We start from the raw sequence: 16346 nt of genomic DNA on the forward strand, positions 1-16346 counted from the left end.
CCAATTTCGTCTAATGGATAAGTCATTTCATCCGATACCTGTACGTTCAAGGCGGGGTTGCCTTCAGACTTCTAGAAGAAAGCAAAAGAGACCAATTCTTCTTTCCGCCGCAGATTCTTTCAATTTAATAGAAACGGGGGTTGCGCTCGACGGCATTCTGATGTACACTATCAATGGATCAAATTCAGAAATCCTTTCGAGGGGACTCAAAATCTTTGGACTTGAAATCTTTCTCGTCAAATCTCCCTCTACTGAGACCGAGGGATCTCAAAACGAGAGTGATAGATAACAAGGAAAATTAGGTCTTGCAATCGACGGCATTCTGAGTTACAATAGAAATGGGTCGAATTCATAGATCCTTTCGAGGGGACTCAAAATCTTTGGAATTGAGATCTTTCTCGTCAAATCTCCCTCACTGAGGGAGATCCGATCGAGATTGATAGATAACAAGGAAAATTAGGTCTTGCAATCGACAGTTTTCTTAGCTATAATTGATCTAGCTATGATTTCCTAGTGAACTGTAAATTCTTGGACAGGGGCAATTTTGCAGCGACAATCCTCTGGACTTTGATAGTACATCTATGATTCATAGTTAGTCCAGGGGACGTTAAATCCCTTAACTTGGAATCGACTCCTTATCGTCAGGACGATTTTGCAGCGATAACAAATTAAGGCCCATGGCGGTCCCCTGGAATTGAAATCAAATCCAAGAAATTAGGTCTTGCGCTCTACGGCATTCTGTGTTACAATAGAAATGGGTCGAATTCATAGATCCTTTCGAGGGGACTGAAAATCTTTGGAATTGAGATCTTTCTCGTCAAATCTCCCTCACTGAGGGAGATCCGATCGAGATTGATAGATAACAAGGAAAATTAGGTCTTGCAATCGACGGCATTCTGAGTTACAATAGAAATGGGTCGAATTCATAGACCCTTTCGAGGGGACTCAAAATCTTCCTTGGACTTGAAATCTTTCTCGTCAAAGTCTCCCTCTACTGAGACCGAGGGATCTCAAAACGAGATTGATAGATAACAAGGAAAATTAGGTCTTGCAATCGACAGTTTTCTTAGCTATAATAGAAATGGGTCGAATTCATAGACCCTTTCGAGGGGACTCAAAATCTTTGGAATTGAGATCTTTCTCGTCAAATCTCCCTCACTGAGGGAGATCCGATCGAGATTGATAGATAACAAGGAAAATTAGGTCTTGCGCTCGACAGTTTTCTTAGCTATAATAGAAATGGGTCGAATTCATAGATCCTTTCGAGGGGACTGAAAATCTTCCTTGGACTTGAAATCCTTCTCGATCGTCAAATCTCCCTCACTGAGGGAGATCCGAGCGAGAGTGATAGATAACAAGGAGAATTAGGTCTTGCATTTGACGGTTTGATTTTGTATAATGTATCTAGTCCGATTCATAGACCCTTCCAGGGGACTGGAAATCCTTGGACTTGAAATCCTTTTCAGTGGACGGAAAATCCTTGAAGAGGACTTCAAATCCTTAAAGAAGACAGGGGACTTGAAATCCTCTTCAGGGAACTGACAATCCTTGAAGAGGACTTCAAATCCTTAAAGAAGAAAAGGGACTTGAAATCCTCTTCAGGGAACTGACAATCCTTGAAGAGGACTTCAAATCCTTAAAGAAGAAAAGGGACTTGAAATCCTCTTCAGGGAACTGACAATCCTTGAAGAGGACTTCAAATCCTTAAAGAAGAAAAGGGACTTGAAATCCTCTTCAGGGGACTGAAAATCCTTGAAGAGGACTTCAAATCCTTAAAGAAAGAAGACAGGGGACTTGAAATCCTCTTCAGGGGACTGAAAATCCTTGAAGAGGACTTCAAATCCTTAAAGAAGAAAGGGGACTTGAAATCCTTCTCAGGGGACTTCAAATCCTTCTCAAAGGACTCGAAATCCTTCTCAGGGGACTGAAAATCCTTGAAGAGGACTTCAAATCCTTATCGGGGGACTTGAAATCCTTATCGGGGGCGGGGGACTTGAAATCCTTATCGGGGGCGGGGGACTTGAAATCCTTCTCAGGGGACTGGAAATCCTTGGATAAGACAGGGGACTTGAAATCCCTTAAGAGTACGGGGGACTTGAAATCCCTTAAGAGTACGGGGGACTTGAAATCCCTTAAGAGTACGGGGGACTTGAAATCCCTGAAGAGTACGGGGGACTTGAAATCCCTTAAGAGGACTATAAATCCTTGGATAAGACAGGACTGGAAATCCTTGAATAAGACAGGGGACTTGAAATCCCTTAAGAGGACTTCAAATCCTTGGATAAGACAGGGGACTTGAAATCCCTGAAGAGGACTATAAATCCTTGGATAAGACAGGGGACTTGAAATCCCTGAAGAGGACTATAAATCCTTGGATAAGACAGGGGACTTGAAATCCCTGAAGAGGACTATAAATCCTTGGATAAGACAGGGGACTTGAAATCCCTGAAGAGGACTATAAATCCTTGGATAAGACGGGGGACTTGAAATCCCTGAAGAGGACTGGAAATCCTTGAATAAGACAGGACTTCAAATCCTTATAGATGGAGAGAGACGAAGAAACAGGATCGGTAGAGGAGGAGAAAGGGTTTGCTCTTGACGAGGAGCTGGGATGGAATCGATACAGAACAAATTTATGGATCCTTTTTTCTTCCCGGGGACTGGAAATCCTTCAACAGGAGGACTGAAAATCCTTGGAGAGAACTATAAATCCTTCAGCAGGGGGACTAGAAGTCCCTCCAGGGGACTGGAAATCCTTTTCGATATAGAGAGACGAAGAAATAAGATTGGGAAAAATAAGTAAAGGGTTGCTTTTGATGAGGGACTAGGATCGAATTGATAGAAACATATTCCGGACCCCATCCATAGAGAAAGATGGGGTGGTGGGAAGTAAAAAGGTAAGGAATAAGGAGTAGAGCCTCGATGGTGAAATGGTAGACACGCCAGATTCAAAATTTGGTGCTGAAGAGCGTGGAGGTCCGAATCCTCCTCGGGGCAGAAGGTCTCGTACCCTTATTCAGATCGAACCCTTATCTACTAAAAGCTTTATCAAAGGTTTATCAAAGATTTATTCTCTCTACCACTAGAGATTCACATTCAATTGATTTGCTTATCTCCCAAATGAGTACCTCCTCGGGGTAGGAGGTCTCGTACCCTTATTCAGATCGAACCCTTATCTATTCAAAGGTTTATCAAAGATTTATCCTCTCTACCACTAGAGATTCACATTCAATTGATTTGCTTATCTCCCAAATGAGTACCTCCTCGGGGTAGGAGGTCTCGTACACTTATTCAGATCGAACCCTTATCTACTAAAAGCTTTATCAAAGATTTATCCTCTCTACCACTAAAGATTCACATTCAATTGATTTGCTTATCTCCCAAATGAGCACTCGAAATACTTCCTCGGGGCAGAAGGTCTCGTACCCTTATTCAGATCGAACCCTTATATACTAAAAGATTTATCAAAGATTTATTCTCTCTACCACTAAAGATTCACATTCAATTGATTTGCTTATCTCCCAAATGAGCACTCGAAATACCTCCTCGATTCGAGAGACAAGTGGTCTCTCCGGTGCCTCCCAAACTCCCAATAGGAAGAAAAATCCTCGGAGGATTCTGGTCTTTCCAGTGCCCAACCCTCAAACATGGGGATGCAAATCCTCCGATTGTTGATTATTGAGACCAGAATTCTCCGCCGTCCGGGGATTTGGATATGAAGTATTAGGTATCGAATAGGAAACACCTTCTGCTTCTTTCTCAAGTGAGGCTGGGACTCAGAATCCCGAGATTCGAGGAGATCCAAGTAGGTCTTTCAACGGGACTAGAAATCCTTATCAGGGGACTTCAAATCCTTGAAGAAGACAGGACTGGAAATCCTTGAAGAAGACGGGGGACTTGAAATCCTTCGAGGGGACTAAAAATCCTAGTACCTGAGGTGGGACTGAAAGTCGTAGTAGCCAATTAGAGTGTGATGAAACTGCGTCACGAGACCCCAGTATCTGGACTAGGACCAGAAATCCTAGTAGTTAGTCGGGGCATTAGTTAGGATGTCACCAAGAATCCCTATTAGTGAATTTGAATGAACTAAAATTTTGGGATTCGGTTAGATGGTCCATCCCCTAAGGACCCGGGGTCCTTAGAGCCCTTCCAATGGAAACAATGGAAAGGACTTGAAATCCTGATTATCTAGTTGGATACGGGAAAATCCAAACTTTAGAATGAATTTTTGGAATGTAAAGATGAATGAGGGGAATGCCCCTCCTTCCTCCCCATATTACCGTTGATCACCGAGAAATTGAATCTCCGGAGAATCTCAAACAGAATGGATCGACATCTTCATCAAGGATTTGTTCCGATAAGGATGTTGGAAAACTACTACGTCCTCTACGAACTACTTCCTACATTTTCCATATAAGAGATTCCTACTCCTTCTTGATTTCGAATGTTGCTTCCATCTCCCGAATAGGAAGACTCCGAAGGTGATCTATAACTTAGTAATTATCCGGAATTCTATAAGCAGAAGTTATTGCATCAGTAAGGGGAAAAGATGTATCTTCCTTTCACCAATTCGAATCCTGAATAGCCCTATATATTGCTAGGGATCCAGACTGAGTCAAGAATATCCGAGATTTTATGATGCGATATCGAATTCCCATTCAATAATTGTCTTGTTATTCGATCCGGTGACGTCCCACTAAATCGAAATAGATTGAATAGGTAGTGGTAACTTTCAAACAACATGTTATGAATGAGAAAATCTTTGGATGAGTGACGATTCCGTCTCATCCATCTATCTCTATGAACCATAAGCCTGAAACGAAGGAATCGCTCTTGCAAATCTTCCATTGGAATGCTTTGATACGAGTGAATAGGAACAAATATCTGCGGGTATTGCAAATATATATGCATGAATTAGGTTTCTTTGACGTATTCAAAGTGTCGTTCTTCACCCGAAGGGAAATTCTTCCACCGCTTGGTAGATAATTCAGTTATCGATTTCCGGTCATATCCACGAAGAAGAAAGAAATTTCTAATCTTTTCATTTGAGAAATGTTTCTCGCGCTCCCTCCTCGTACCGTAAGTAACATAAAGCCTCCGTACCAGTTCTTGTTTCGCTAATAAACTATGACGTGAAGAGGGAATGTTATGATCCGGCTGAGATAGAAGCATGGGATCCCAGGTGAAGCGCCCCCCCAGGAATAGAATTGGTTCATCGGATCGATTACATTGCGTTTCGTATTGATTAGATGAGTTGGGGATTCCTAATTCAAGAAATTGCTCGCGTAATGATAGATTATCCAATTAATTTTCTAATCTTTTAATGTCTCTTTGTCTCGATTTACCCGAGGCTCTCTTGTAACTGAAAAGATATCCTTTTCTCTTATGCGATTTCTTTCCACTAGACTTAATCTTATTCAATTCGAAATCCCGTTGGGGGATTTGATCCTGATTCCGATGAAAAAAGATCGAATTATACAAATTATTCGATTCGGATAATACTCTTATCGATTCATAACTGCCACTTCGCATGAAACCAAAACGCCAAAATTTGGGGGACCAAGTAATCCCACGCGACACTTCCTTCGGAATCGAGTCTACTTCACTCGACTGTTCCATTTCAGAATCAGTTGGAATCTTAGACACCCCCTTCTTTGTAGATTTATAAGAACGACTCGCAGAGATTATATCTGGAGAATACCTGGGTTCGATGGAAGAAGGAAGAGGAGGACTATTAGCGAATTGACTTCTACTTCTACAGATTTCTGAACATAAGAAATCCCTCAAAAGGTTTTCCGAGATACCACAGGCTAAGTTAGAATCATTCTCTACAACTTTATCAATAACAACGAGATTCTCTTCCTCTCTCATATCCATTCCGAACCAAGGATCACGAGCTGCTAATCCGGCCAATAGCCCTAAGATATGCGGAAGTATAGCGAATTCCTTAATTGTTGACTCGGTTATTAAAGGTTCCAAATACCAGTTATACAAGTGGTAAAACCTCTTCTTCAGTGTATTACTACCAATAAATGAGGGATCTGCAGGGGAAGTATCTATCAAACCATTTTTCAGAATAGCTTTTCCTATATTGTAAGGAAGTATTTCATATCCAGAACCGAATCGGATTCCGTTACCTATATACGTAACAATTGAATTTTGTCTACGTAAAGCTAATTTAATTGCACTATCGGATACAATCTTTCTTCTTCTAGAAGTAGTGATTAATAATGCTTCATTAGCAGGAGAAAATAGATCTCGTTTGCTATAACCCGTAGTTCCAGACCCAGTACCTTCGAGAAAAGAGGGATCAGCTTCTATTTCAAAGCCTTTGACACGCGAGAGAATTGACAATTCTTTTTGACGCTGACGCCTGTTAGACCCTCGGAGATTTATCAATTAGTTCGACCAATTCGGAGCTATTGAAGCTGGATCTACCTTTGCAGGTACATGAGTCGAAGCAATAACGAGATTCTTGCGAATGCAAGGATTCCTGCGCCCATTACCGATACTCCTCAATATTAGGCAGAGTAAGAATCTGGGATCGGCTTCTAATCTGTGATACAGGCGATTAACATTCAACTCATGAATGTCTTGAATCCATATCGTACAGGGAGACATCTCTTTTGCTATTGCAAAAATAAGATTCAATCGGTTTACGCTCTGTTTCGAAATGAAAGTCCCACGTACATTATTGAAATATGATCTGTTGTATAACAACTTCCTCAATGGCAGTCTCACCGACGGAAAGTAGGAATTGGATGCTATATCCCTAACTACATAAGATCGTCCAGTTTCTATGGGTCCTACTAGTGGAACTCCTTCAGATGGTAATAATCCTGATGAAAGCAAAATAGGTACGTCACGACATGGAATATTCGGAATGCCTTTTCGTCTCATTGTCGCTGAAAGGAGAATATTTCTTTCAAGGGCAAGAAGAGCCCACTTCTCCGCAGGATCCAACTCACAGATCTCGTAATTTGATAGATCATTTTGACGAATCCGAAGTAGGTATGACAAAAGATTAGATCCTTCTTCTGGGGTGGGTTCGTGATTAATCCCACCGCTCAATGAATCGTAATTGGAATTTAATTTCGATTCATACTTGGAAATAGTTTTATTTGTCACTAGATATTGAGTCAGTAATTGTTTATTAATCTTAAGGGTGTCGGAGCTTTTCCTACGAAGTATCCACGAATCTAGTTCATTTTTCACAAGGTAATAGAAGATTATATTATTTGTATAATTCAGGAATCTCTTCAGGGAATGTATCAGTAGATCTTTCGTTTACATTTACCTTGTCGAGGGAGAATACATTACCTTTTCCAGATAAAACCCACGCATTGGGTCTATTAAATATCCGGTGATATTGAAACGTTTCCACAAGTGAGGGGAATTGGAACCCGAAACAGCAGATAAATAATGCTTGAGAAATGCAAGAACAAATAATATCGAGAAAACGAGGTAGGATGGGGCATACTTATTCGAAAATCTAAAGACTGACCATCTCGAATGCGACACCTGCGTTTAGTTAGTAATTTCTTCGAAAATAGAGAGATCTATTTTAGATAATACGTTACTGATGGAATCGTTTCTGAATCTTGATCTTAGGCTTAACGATAAACAAGCTCTAGCATTACCTATATCCTCAGCAACTCTTTCCGTAATTCCGGGGAAAGTGTAATTCAAGTCATCACTTACTTTGAGTACTATTTCTGGATATATCTCTCTAATCAGATCATAAAAGTATCTCCACCAGTTAGGGGTGAAAAACCGAGGTATATATTCTCCGAATGGGCTCCATTTCTCGCAGATATTGTCTCTCCAAAAGATCCAAGAGATCTTATATTTGTTTAAATCCTTTGATAACTCATCGAAATTAATGAGATGAGATGGAAGAATAGGTTCTTTTTAGACACGTGTATCTGCAAGCCTCGTATTTTCGTACAGAACCTTCTCTCCAGTTAATCCTGTTGGAGATCTTGATGCTACACTGCTGCATAATGAGAATTTCTTTGACCAATAAAGCGTCTCAGATTCTTCTGATTCCCAAAAATAACCAATGTGTGAATCATTTTGATAGAATTGATTCCCAATAGAATCATTCCTCGAGTTTGATCTCTTCTCAATGGATCCCTCCGAATCGACTTGATCCACTCCCGAATTTTTGAGACGGGGTCGAGATCGCCAATCAGCCGATAGCTTAGAGTTTATCAATGTTCTTTCCAAGTAATTTCCATCGCTACCACATGAAGATAGAGACGAATCTCCCGTTTCGCGAGGAGATAAGTTCAACCCCGTCAGTAGTCCTCTTAGATCCGAAATAGAGTCAAGAAATCTATCTGAATGAGTTAGTGGTGGTATCGCAGATTCATCCAGATCAGATGGAGTCGATTCGGTTGTTGCGAGTATATGATCAATAGTTTCCCTTTCCGTTCGTTGCGAGGAATTGGGTAACAACGAATCAGACACTTGGGATTGAATAGATGAAGTGATATTTTTTGTATCTAAGGATCCTATTTCAAGAGATGGGATGACTTCATCACCGGAGCCCGTATACGAATTCTCTAAGATGTCAGAGTAACTACTGCTGTATCCTCCAACCAACGAATCCCTTCTTCTGATTATTGAGATAAAATCCCTTCCGGCACAGTTCAATACGGGTAAATGCGAGTAATCTATAAAGTTTGGTGTATCTACTTCATCGGAAATGGATCCCGAAATACTCCCAATATTCCTATTCGAACCTTTCCCATAATTCAAATTATCCAGAAACAGATCCCAATCCTGCCTTCCCGTAGCGGAATAAGCACCATTCGGGAGTTTTGTTCCAATACATTCGATACAGGATGATTCAACAAGAAATGGATTAACTGCGGGTTTTAGGAAGATTGAGGAGCCTACCGATTCTTCATCCATTAACAATCCGGACTCGATGAAGAAACTATCTTTTCTACCGAAGATTCTCTTGAGAAAGGATATCTTCTCATCGAGGTTGAGTGAACTCAGAAGGAAATCAAGCAGTGGATAATCTATATTGTTCAATTTATAGACAAGATAATCAATCCCATCTGTCGAAGCTTCTTCACTAATATACTTGGGAATAATGATTCGGTAAATAGATGATATATTGGTAAATTCCTTGGGATACTTGTTGTTCCTCCCAGCCGTACTACGAATAGTGATACCAATATTATTTAGTGCTAATATCGACAGATCATAGATTGATCTACCTAAGTCGGATCTTATTTCTGCGAATACTCTCTTGGAAGGGGAAAAAGACAAGTCTCTGATTGTATCAAGCCACCTGTGCACATTTGACCGAACATCTGGATATTCATCAATTGGGGAAATAATACATTCATGCAACAAACGCTCTATGTTACCCCTCCATTCCAATAATCTCTATTCAATTGCAATTCTTGTTACACCAGTAGATCCCTCGCCCCCCTCCCGGCTACCCAATTGATAGTTGATTCTGGATAGATATTCACTAGCTAATGTACAGAAATAGTCACGCGAAAAGAGCGTGTATACTGAGTAGAGAGATATTAACCTATTTCGTTCATATACCCTAACTAGAGAGTATGTTGAAGATATGTTACCTCCCTCTCCCGATTCATCTGAAAAAGTAGGATTTTCACTTCCATCAGTTCTTTCTACAGGTACATCGAAAAGGATCTCTAAACGGTTTGAAATAATCTTATCAAGATCGAAGTATGCGCCATTTTGCATCTCTGATTCCTCGTCAAGTATTCCACCAAATGATAGATCTCCTCTCGATAGAAAGGCTTTCCTAGGTTCCTCGCTACTACTACCAATTCTTACCTTACTGGAAATCAAATTCGATTTTTTAACTCTTAAAAGAAATCCAGTCAGTCGGTTTCTTGATTCATTTATTAGTTGTGAATAGGCGTGTAGAATAGAAAATTCCCCCTCATTTCCGTGGGAATCTAACCCCAATAATTGGAAGAACCACTTACGATTCTAGGAAGAATCAATACATTTATTGGAATCATTTTCTGCTATTCCCGCTACAGAAGGGGAGAAAGGATCTCCCAACAATAAAGGAGAGTCGAGTGTAAAATGCCGACAATCTCTCTCTACTTTCCATAAATGAGATATTCTTCCGATACCGAAAGACACGGAATTCTTATATCATTCTTCTGCCAAATATGTCTTAATAGGAGTTCCATCGGCGGTGGGACCCATACCTAGTTCATGTATAGATGATTCTGTTGAAAAGCCGTGACTCACCGCCTCTGGAGAATCATCAGTGGATATTGCTCTTTCCTCCGGAGAGTAACTGCCTACAAAGCCATTTCCAGATCTTTTCATTGAATCATATTCTGGATTTCTCTCCTCACTTCAACTAGATAAACAAGTATCTTCGATAGGTATCTCCTTCCCAACCTTCTGATTTCTGGAATCAGACTCATCCCTTGAGTTGCTATGAAAAGCCTCCAATTCTCTAGATGTCTCTATTTGTGAGGAGACATACTTCGAGAAACCACAGGAAATTTCTAGTAATATACTTGGTACCTCAGTGAGTAATTGATTATCCGATAGATAATCAAGTTCGATAAATCTCTTTTCTAAGAGAGATCTCGTTAGATTCAATTCGCGCTCATCCTTATTCCATGGAGAAGGACTTTGGTGACAGGAATGCCACATATAAAAATCGGCGTAATCCCGGAATAGTGTCCAACTCCCCTCGTCAATGGAATTTAACCAATCTCTTATATCGCTATAGGATAGGGATACACCATCACGAGATGACATTGTATTCTTATGGGGTGGAAATAGAGACAAATTGGAGAGACCCTTCCGCTCGGAATAGAACGGTGATTCATCTCCCTGCCGATCTACTGAATCCCTGGATTCGAGTAACATTTTGTCCCAAAAGTCCGATATTACGGGAATGAAGGAATCGCTTCTTAATGTTGCTGTTTGTAGCCAATTAACCCTTTGCTTGTCATGGATTTTCCGGAGAAGTAACGAATCAGAATCATTTTAGTAACAGTCATCCTTACGAAGTATCACATTTATATAGAATTCAAAAAACTCATTTGAATCTTCTAGATTCTTATCCCCCAGTGATTTTTCAATCCTCTCAGTCACATCTCTGGATATATTCTTGATGGGGAGTGGATCCCTCATCAGCCGGACCCTCCATCCATCTGAAACCGAAGGATCCATCGCACTATATATGGGAACTTGCGGTTCTTCCCTCGTCGAAGTTGTGGAAATATTTCCGTTTGAATCCGAATAGTAAGAATTACGTGTCTTTCCCTTTCTATCCTTTTCAGCAGGTGAGCATCTTATTGATAGAGAAAGAGGATAGAAGGATTCAACAGAATTTGTTGCTGGTTTTTTTACTACTCCACCAGTTCTATTAATTAGTTTCGCTAGATCTATAGAACCTCCTTCGATCAAATTTCTCTCACCTGAACGATGCATAGGAATTGGTATTGTTAGTAACATCAGGATTCCCGGAGTCACGCTATTACCCCGCTTCATTGAATCGCGCAGATTCCGTAAAAAGATTGAACTCAGAATTCATAAGTCAAATAATTTGATGGAGGGTTCATAACTGGAGAATAGACCAATTAGAAATTCCCCTAGATCTTGATTTTTCAATGATTCAAATGAGTAGTGGAATCCATCGGTTTCTGCTAACTTCGGAACTTCAGAGAATAAATCTGGACTTCTTACTTTTTCTTCTCCCACTTCTCTTACCTCATGATCTCTCTTCACTTTATCTATATGTGGTAGATACTACCCACCTCTCACATTCCATTATATAGATAATATCGAAAGATTCAAGGCCCAATGGAGTGAGTACTTTCGATGTGGTGATTTGTGGGTGTATTCGTACCTACCTGAAGCTGTCTCGGGAATCTCGAATTGTTGAAGAAACCTATCTATGTCTTATCTATCTCCTCATCAACTTATTTTATTCCGAGTGATAAAGACGAGTTCTCCAACCTGATGGGCGAACGACGGGGATTGAACCCGCGCGTGATGGATCCACAATCCATTGCCTTGATCCACTTGGCTACGTCCGCCCCCTACTTTCCCTATTCAGCTTTCTTAACTGGGAGAGAACAAGATCTACTAGGGTCATTCATTCGATGCGCGTACGTATTATTCGTCTATATATTAATACAAGAAAAAATATGTTAGGTGAAAAATGTATTCTCAATCTATTCCAGTGGGTACGGGACTACAAGCGTTCCGCTAATCAGAATGAGAATATCTTTGATTCCCATTCTCTGTAATCCTAGAAGGGTGTTTCAAAGATTCCCCAGAATCCAAGATTGGAAACTGATAATTGTAAGATTATGGCGAGATATTACTATTATTTCTATTCATTCCATCGGACGAATCTCCATTAAATACCAAACCTTATGCGAGGTTTGGTATTTAGTGATGCTGCACGACCAGACAGGTATTATCCGTTTACAGAAGGAGCTTCAACAGAAGCTAAGTCTAGAGGGAAATTATGAGCGTTACGTTCATGCATAACTTCCATACCTAGGTTAGCACGGTTGATGATATCAGCCCAGGTGTTAATAACACGACCTTGGCTATCAACCACGGATTGGTTGAAGTTAAAACCATTCAAGTTGAATGCCATGGTGCTGATACCCAAGGCAGTAAACCAGATGCCTACTACGGGCCAAGCGGCTAAGAAGAAGTGCAGAGAGCGAGAATTGTTAAAGCTGGCATATTGGAAGATCAAACGGCCAAAATAACCGTGAGCAGCTACGATGTTGTAGGTCTCTTCCTCTTGACCGAACTTGTAACCTGCATTAGCAGACTCATTCTCAGTAGTTTCTCTGATCAAACTAGAAGTTACCAAAGAACCATGCATAGCACTGAATAGAGAGCCGCCGAATACGCCAGCTACACCCAACATGTGGAAGGGATGCATAAGGATGTTGTGCTCAGCCTGGAAAACGATCATGAAGTTGAAAGTACCAGAAATTCCTAGGGGCATACCGTCAGAGAAACTTCCTTGACCGATTGGGTAGATCAGGAACACAGCGGTAGCAGCTGCAACGGGAGCTGAGTACGCAACAGCAATCCAAGGACGCATGCCTAAACGGAAACTAAGGTTCCCACTCACGACCCATGTAGCAAGCTACACCAAGTAGGAAGTGAAGAACGATCAGTTCGTAAGGACCACCATTGTATAGCCATTCATCAACGGAAGCTGCTTCCCAGATTGGGTAGAAGTGTAAACCGATAGCTGCAGAAGTAGGAATGATAGCACCGGAGATAATGTTGTTTCCGTATAGCAAAGAACCGGAGACAGGCTCACGAATACCATCGATATCTACAGGGGGAGCTGCGATGAAAGCAATGATGAATACAGAGGTTGCGGTTAATAAGGTGGGAATCATTAAGACACCGAACCATCCGATGTAAAGACGGTTTTCAGTGCTGGTGATCCAGTCGCAGAAGCGACCCCATAGGCTTGCGCTTTCGCGTCTTTCTAAAGTTGCGGTCGTGGTAATTTTTGGTTTTCGAAAAGATTGGTGATTACCCAAGCTGATGAGCCTGTTGATCCATAGTATATCACAGAATCCCACCTGTGTCAACTAATCTAATATTGATTGAATATCCGAAGAAACGGGAAGACTTCCCTTTGTTTTCGCACGATACTTCTTCAAACCTTGACTCTCTTTTCAGACGCATTTCCCTTTTATTATCATAAACCACGGGAAAGTCAACGTTAGTTCGGCTCCTCGAGTACATCATGGGAGATGCCAGCTTTGCCTTAGATGTACTACGACTCAATCATCGATTCGAGGTGAGGGACATACAGGATAAATATCTGCTGGCGTTGCCTGACATCCCCCCCCCCCCCCGAGGTGAGTAGTCCGCCCCAGGCGGAGATAGTTGAGAATGGTGGGAGTCGCGGGGATGCGGGCAGTGCCAATCATGTCGATCATGTCGATTGTGTCGATTGTGTCGATCATTCTAGTCATGTCGATCATGTCGATCATGTTGATTGCGTCGATTGCGTCGATCACTTTGGTCATGTCGATCATGTTGATCATGTCGATGATGTTATGGACTTTACGATTCGACACTAGTCTTTCTCTTTTTCATGAGGTACTATACCAGTGACAAAATTTCCCCTATGACTTGGATATTCTTTCTCCCATTATTTAATTTCTGCTTATCCATATGCTTCTGGCGTATCTTGATTCCTAATACCCTGCGCTCCGGAGTAGAAGGTTTCAATCCACCAATAAGAGGTTGTGGATTGAAACGAACCCGGAACTAACGGAAATGGGCAAAAGCCTTATTAGCTTCTGCCACCTTGTGAGTCTCCTCCTTCTTCCGTACAGCACTACCAGAATTTCTGGCAGCATCCATTAATTCATCACTTGATCTTAAAGCCATACTTCGACCTGAACGTTTTCGACACGCGATCAATAACCATCGGATAGCCAAAGCTCTTCCTTCTGCAGGTACTACTTCAACGGGGACTCGATAAGTCGATCCACCTACACGTTTGGATTCTGTTACTATATCGGGAGTTACCCTACGTATTGCTTGTCGCGGGACAGACAGTGGATTCTTATTCGTCTTTTCCTTAATCCGCTTCATAGCCTGATAGAGAATCTGATAAGCCAATGATTTCTTGCCATCTTTAAGAATACGATCAACCAACATGTTTACTAATCGATTACGATAAATCGGATCCGATTCTATATTTTTCTTTTTGTTCGCTACATTGCTCCGGTGTAACATGAGTTTACAGATATGTCGGATTCCGATTCTATCTCGACTGTATCTTAGAATCTTATTTGGGCTTTTTCACTCCATATTGTAGGGTGGATCCGCCGGTTAGTCGAGGATCTCCCCCCAAACTGCACGTGCGACTTTCATCGAATGCAGCTTTCCATATGATTGAATAGAAAGTCTTGAAGTAAGTTCGGGTTACTTCAATGAATCATATTTACTCATTAGGCATTGAGTATCCGTTTCCTCTTCATCATCCCACGAATAGGAGAAGGGAAATCCCGTATTTCATTTATCTCACCAAGAATGTCCGTGGGTTTATTGATCCAATTACCAAATGTTCACAAAACCTCCACTGAATCTCCATAATCGTAGTCCGAACTCGTTCTGAGAGAGAGAAGACATTCGAAGATTTTCCAAATAAATGGGAGTCCGGGTAAGACTCAACTTACTGGAATGCAATACCCTGGACACCGAGTTGTTTCACACGAATAAGATAATAATCAATCTCCGTAATAGCAGGCTTCGGTCCCCTGGCAACATTCCCACTATCGGGTCGGCTATGCATTTGACATATCAGAACAACCGATACGGAATCATTGCGATGATACAAGTTACGACAATGTTCTGCAACGCACTGGAACGCCCCTTCTTACGATCCTTTACTCCTACAGCATCTAAAGTTCCTCTAACGATATGATATCTTACACCAGGTAGGTCCTTCACCCTCCCGCCTCTCACAAGGACCACGGAATGTTCTTGCAAATTATGGCCAATACCTGGTATGTAAGCCGTTATCTCGAACTTGGAGGTTAATCGAACTCTGGCGACTTTCCGTAGGGCAGAGTTAGGTTTTTTTGGTGTAGTTGTGGAATAGTTGACAGATGAGTCAGTTTCAGTGTCACTCTACAGAACCGTACGTGAGATTCTCACCTCATACGGCTCCTCGTCATTCAATTAATACTAAGAATAGAAGTACGAAATACCTTTCGGTTGTTACCCGATACAAGAGGATTCACAAAATAATTTTGATATTCCATTCTTTCATTTTCAACTCCCTCCTGTGTGTTTGCCTCTACCTCCTCCCTATCCCCCAAATCGATTCGCTAGTCTACTTACTTCAGTGTCATTAATATTCTTAAGAAGTAGTAAGGAGAAGGAGATTCTGTTCCTACTTCAACTTCCCCAGAAGTAAATAGGTATTCACCGTAGTATCTATTTCCTGCTTCGATACTACCGATATAGACTTGGGAGAATTATTCTCTGATGTGGAAGAAATAGAATCTACAAGTGATCTGTGAAAAATCCTTCTACTCTCTAGAACCACCCGAATTGCTAGTGCTAATGATATTCGTTCCAATATGATAGAGTGAATTAATAGATAAAGGTGGAAGAGGGAGATATGGAATGGAAAGATGGAGAATATATTGATTTGATGGGTAGATTCGCTAATGAGTCTCATGTCTGTTTCCATTTCAGTAATATTAAACAGATCGAATATACGGGGGATTGACGGGTTGATGTAAGCTTATCCATGTTATTAATCACTATTCAAGAAGGAATCCATTCTGAAATGGAAAAAAGCT

This window comes from Dipteris shenzhenensis, unplaced genomic scaffold, assembly GCF_047967505.1.
Source record: "Dipteris shenzhenensis isolate YYH24624 ecotype China unplaced genomic scaffold, Dip_SZ_1.0 scaf0431, whole genome shotgun sequence".
Taxonomy (NCBI): Eukaryota; Viridiplantae; Streptophyta; class Polypodiopsida; order Gleicheniales; family Dipteridaceae; genus Dipteris; species Dipteris shenzhenensis.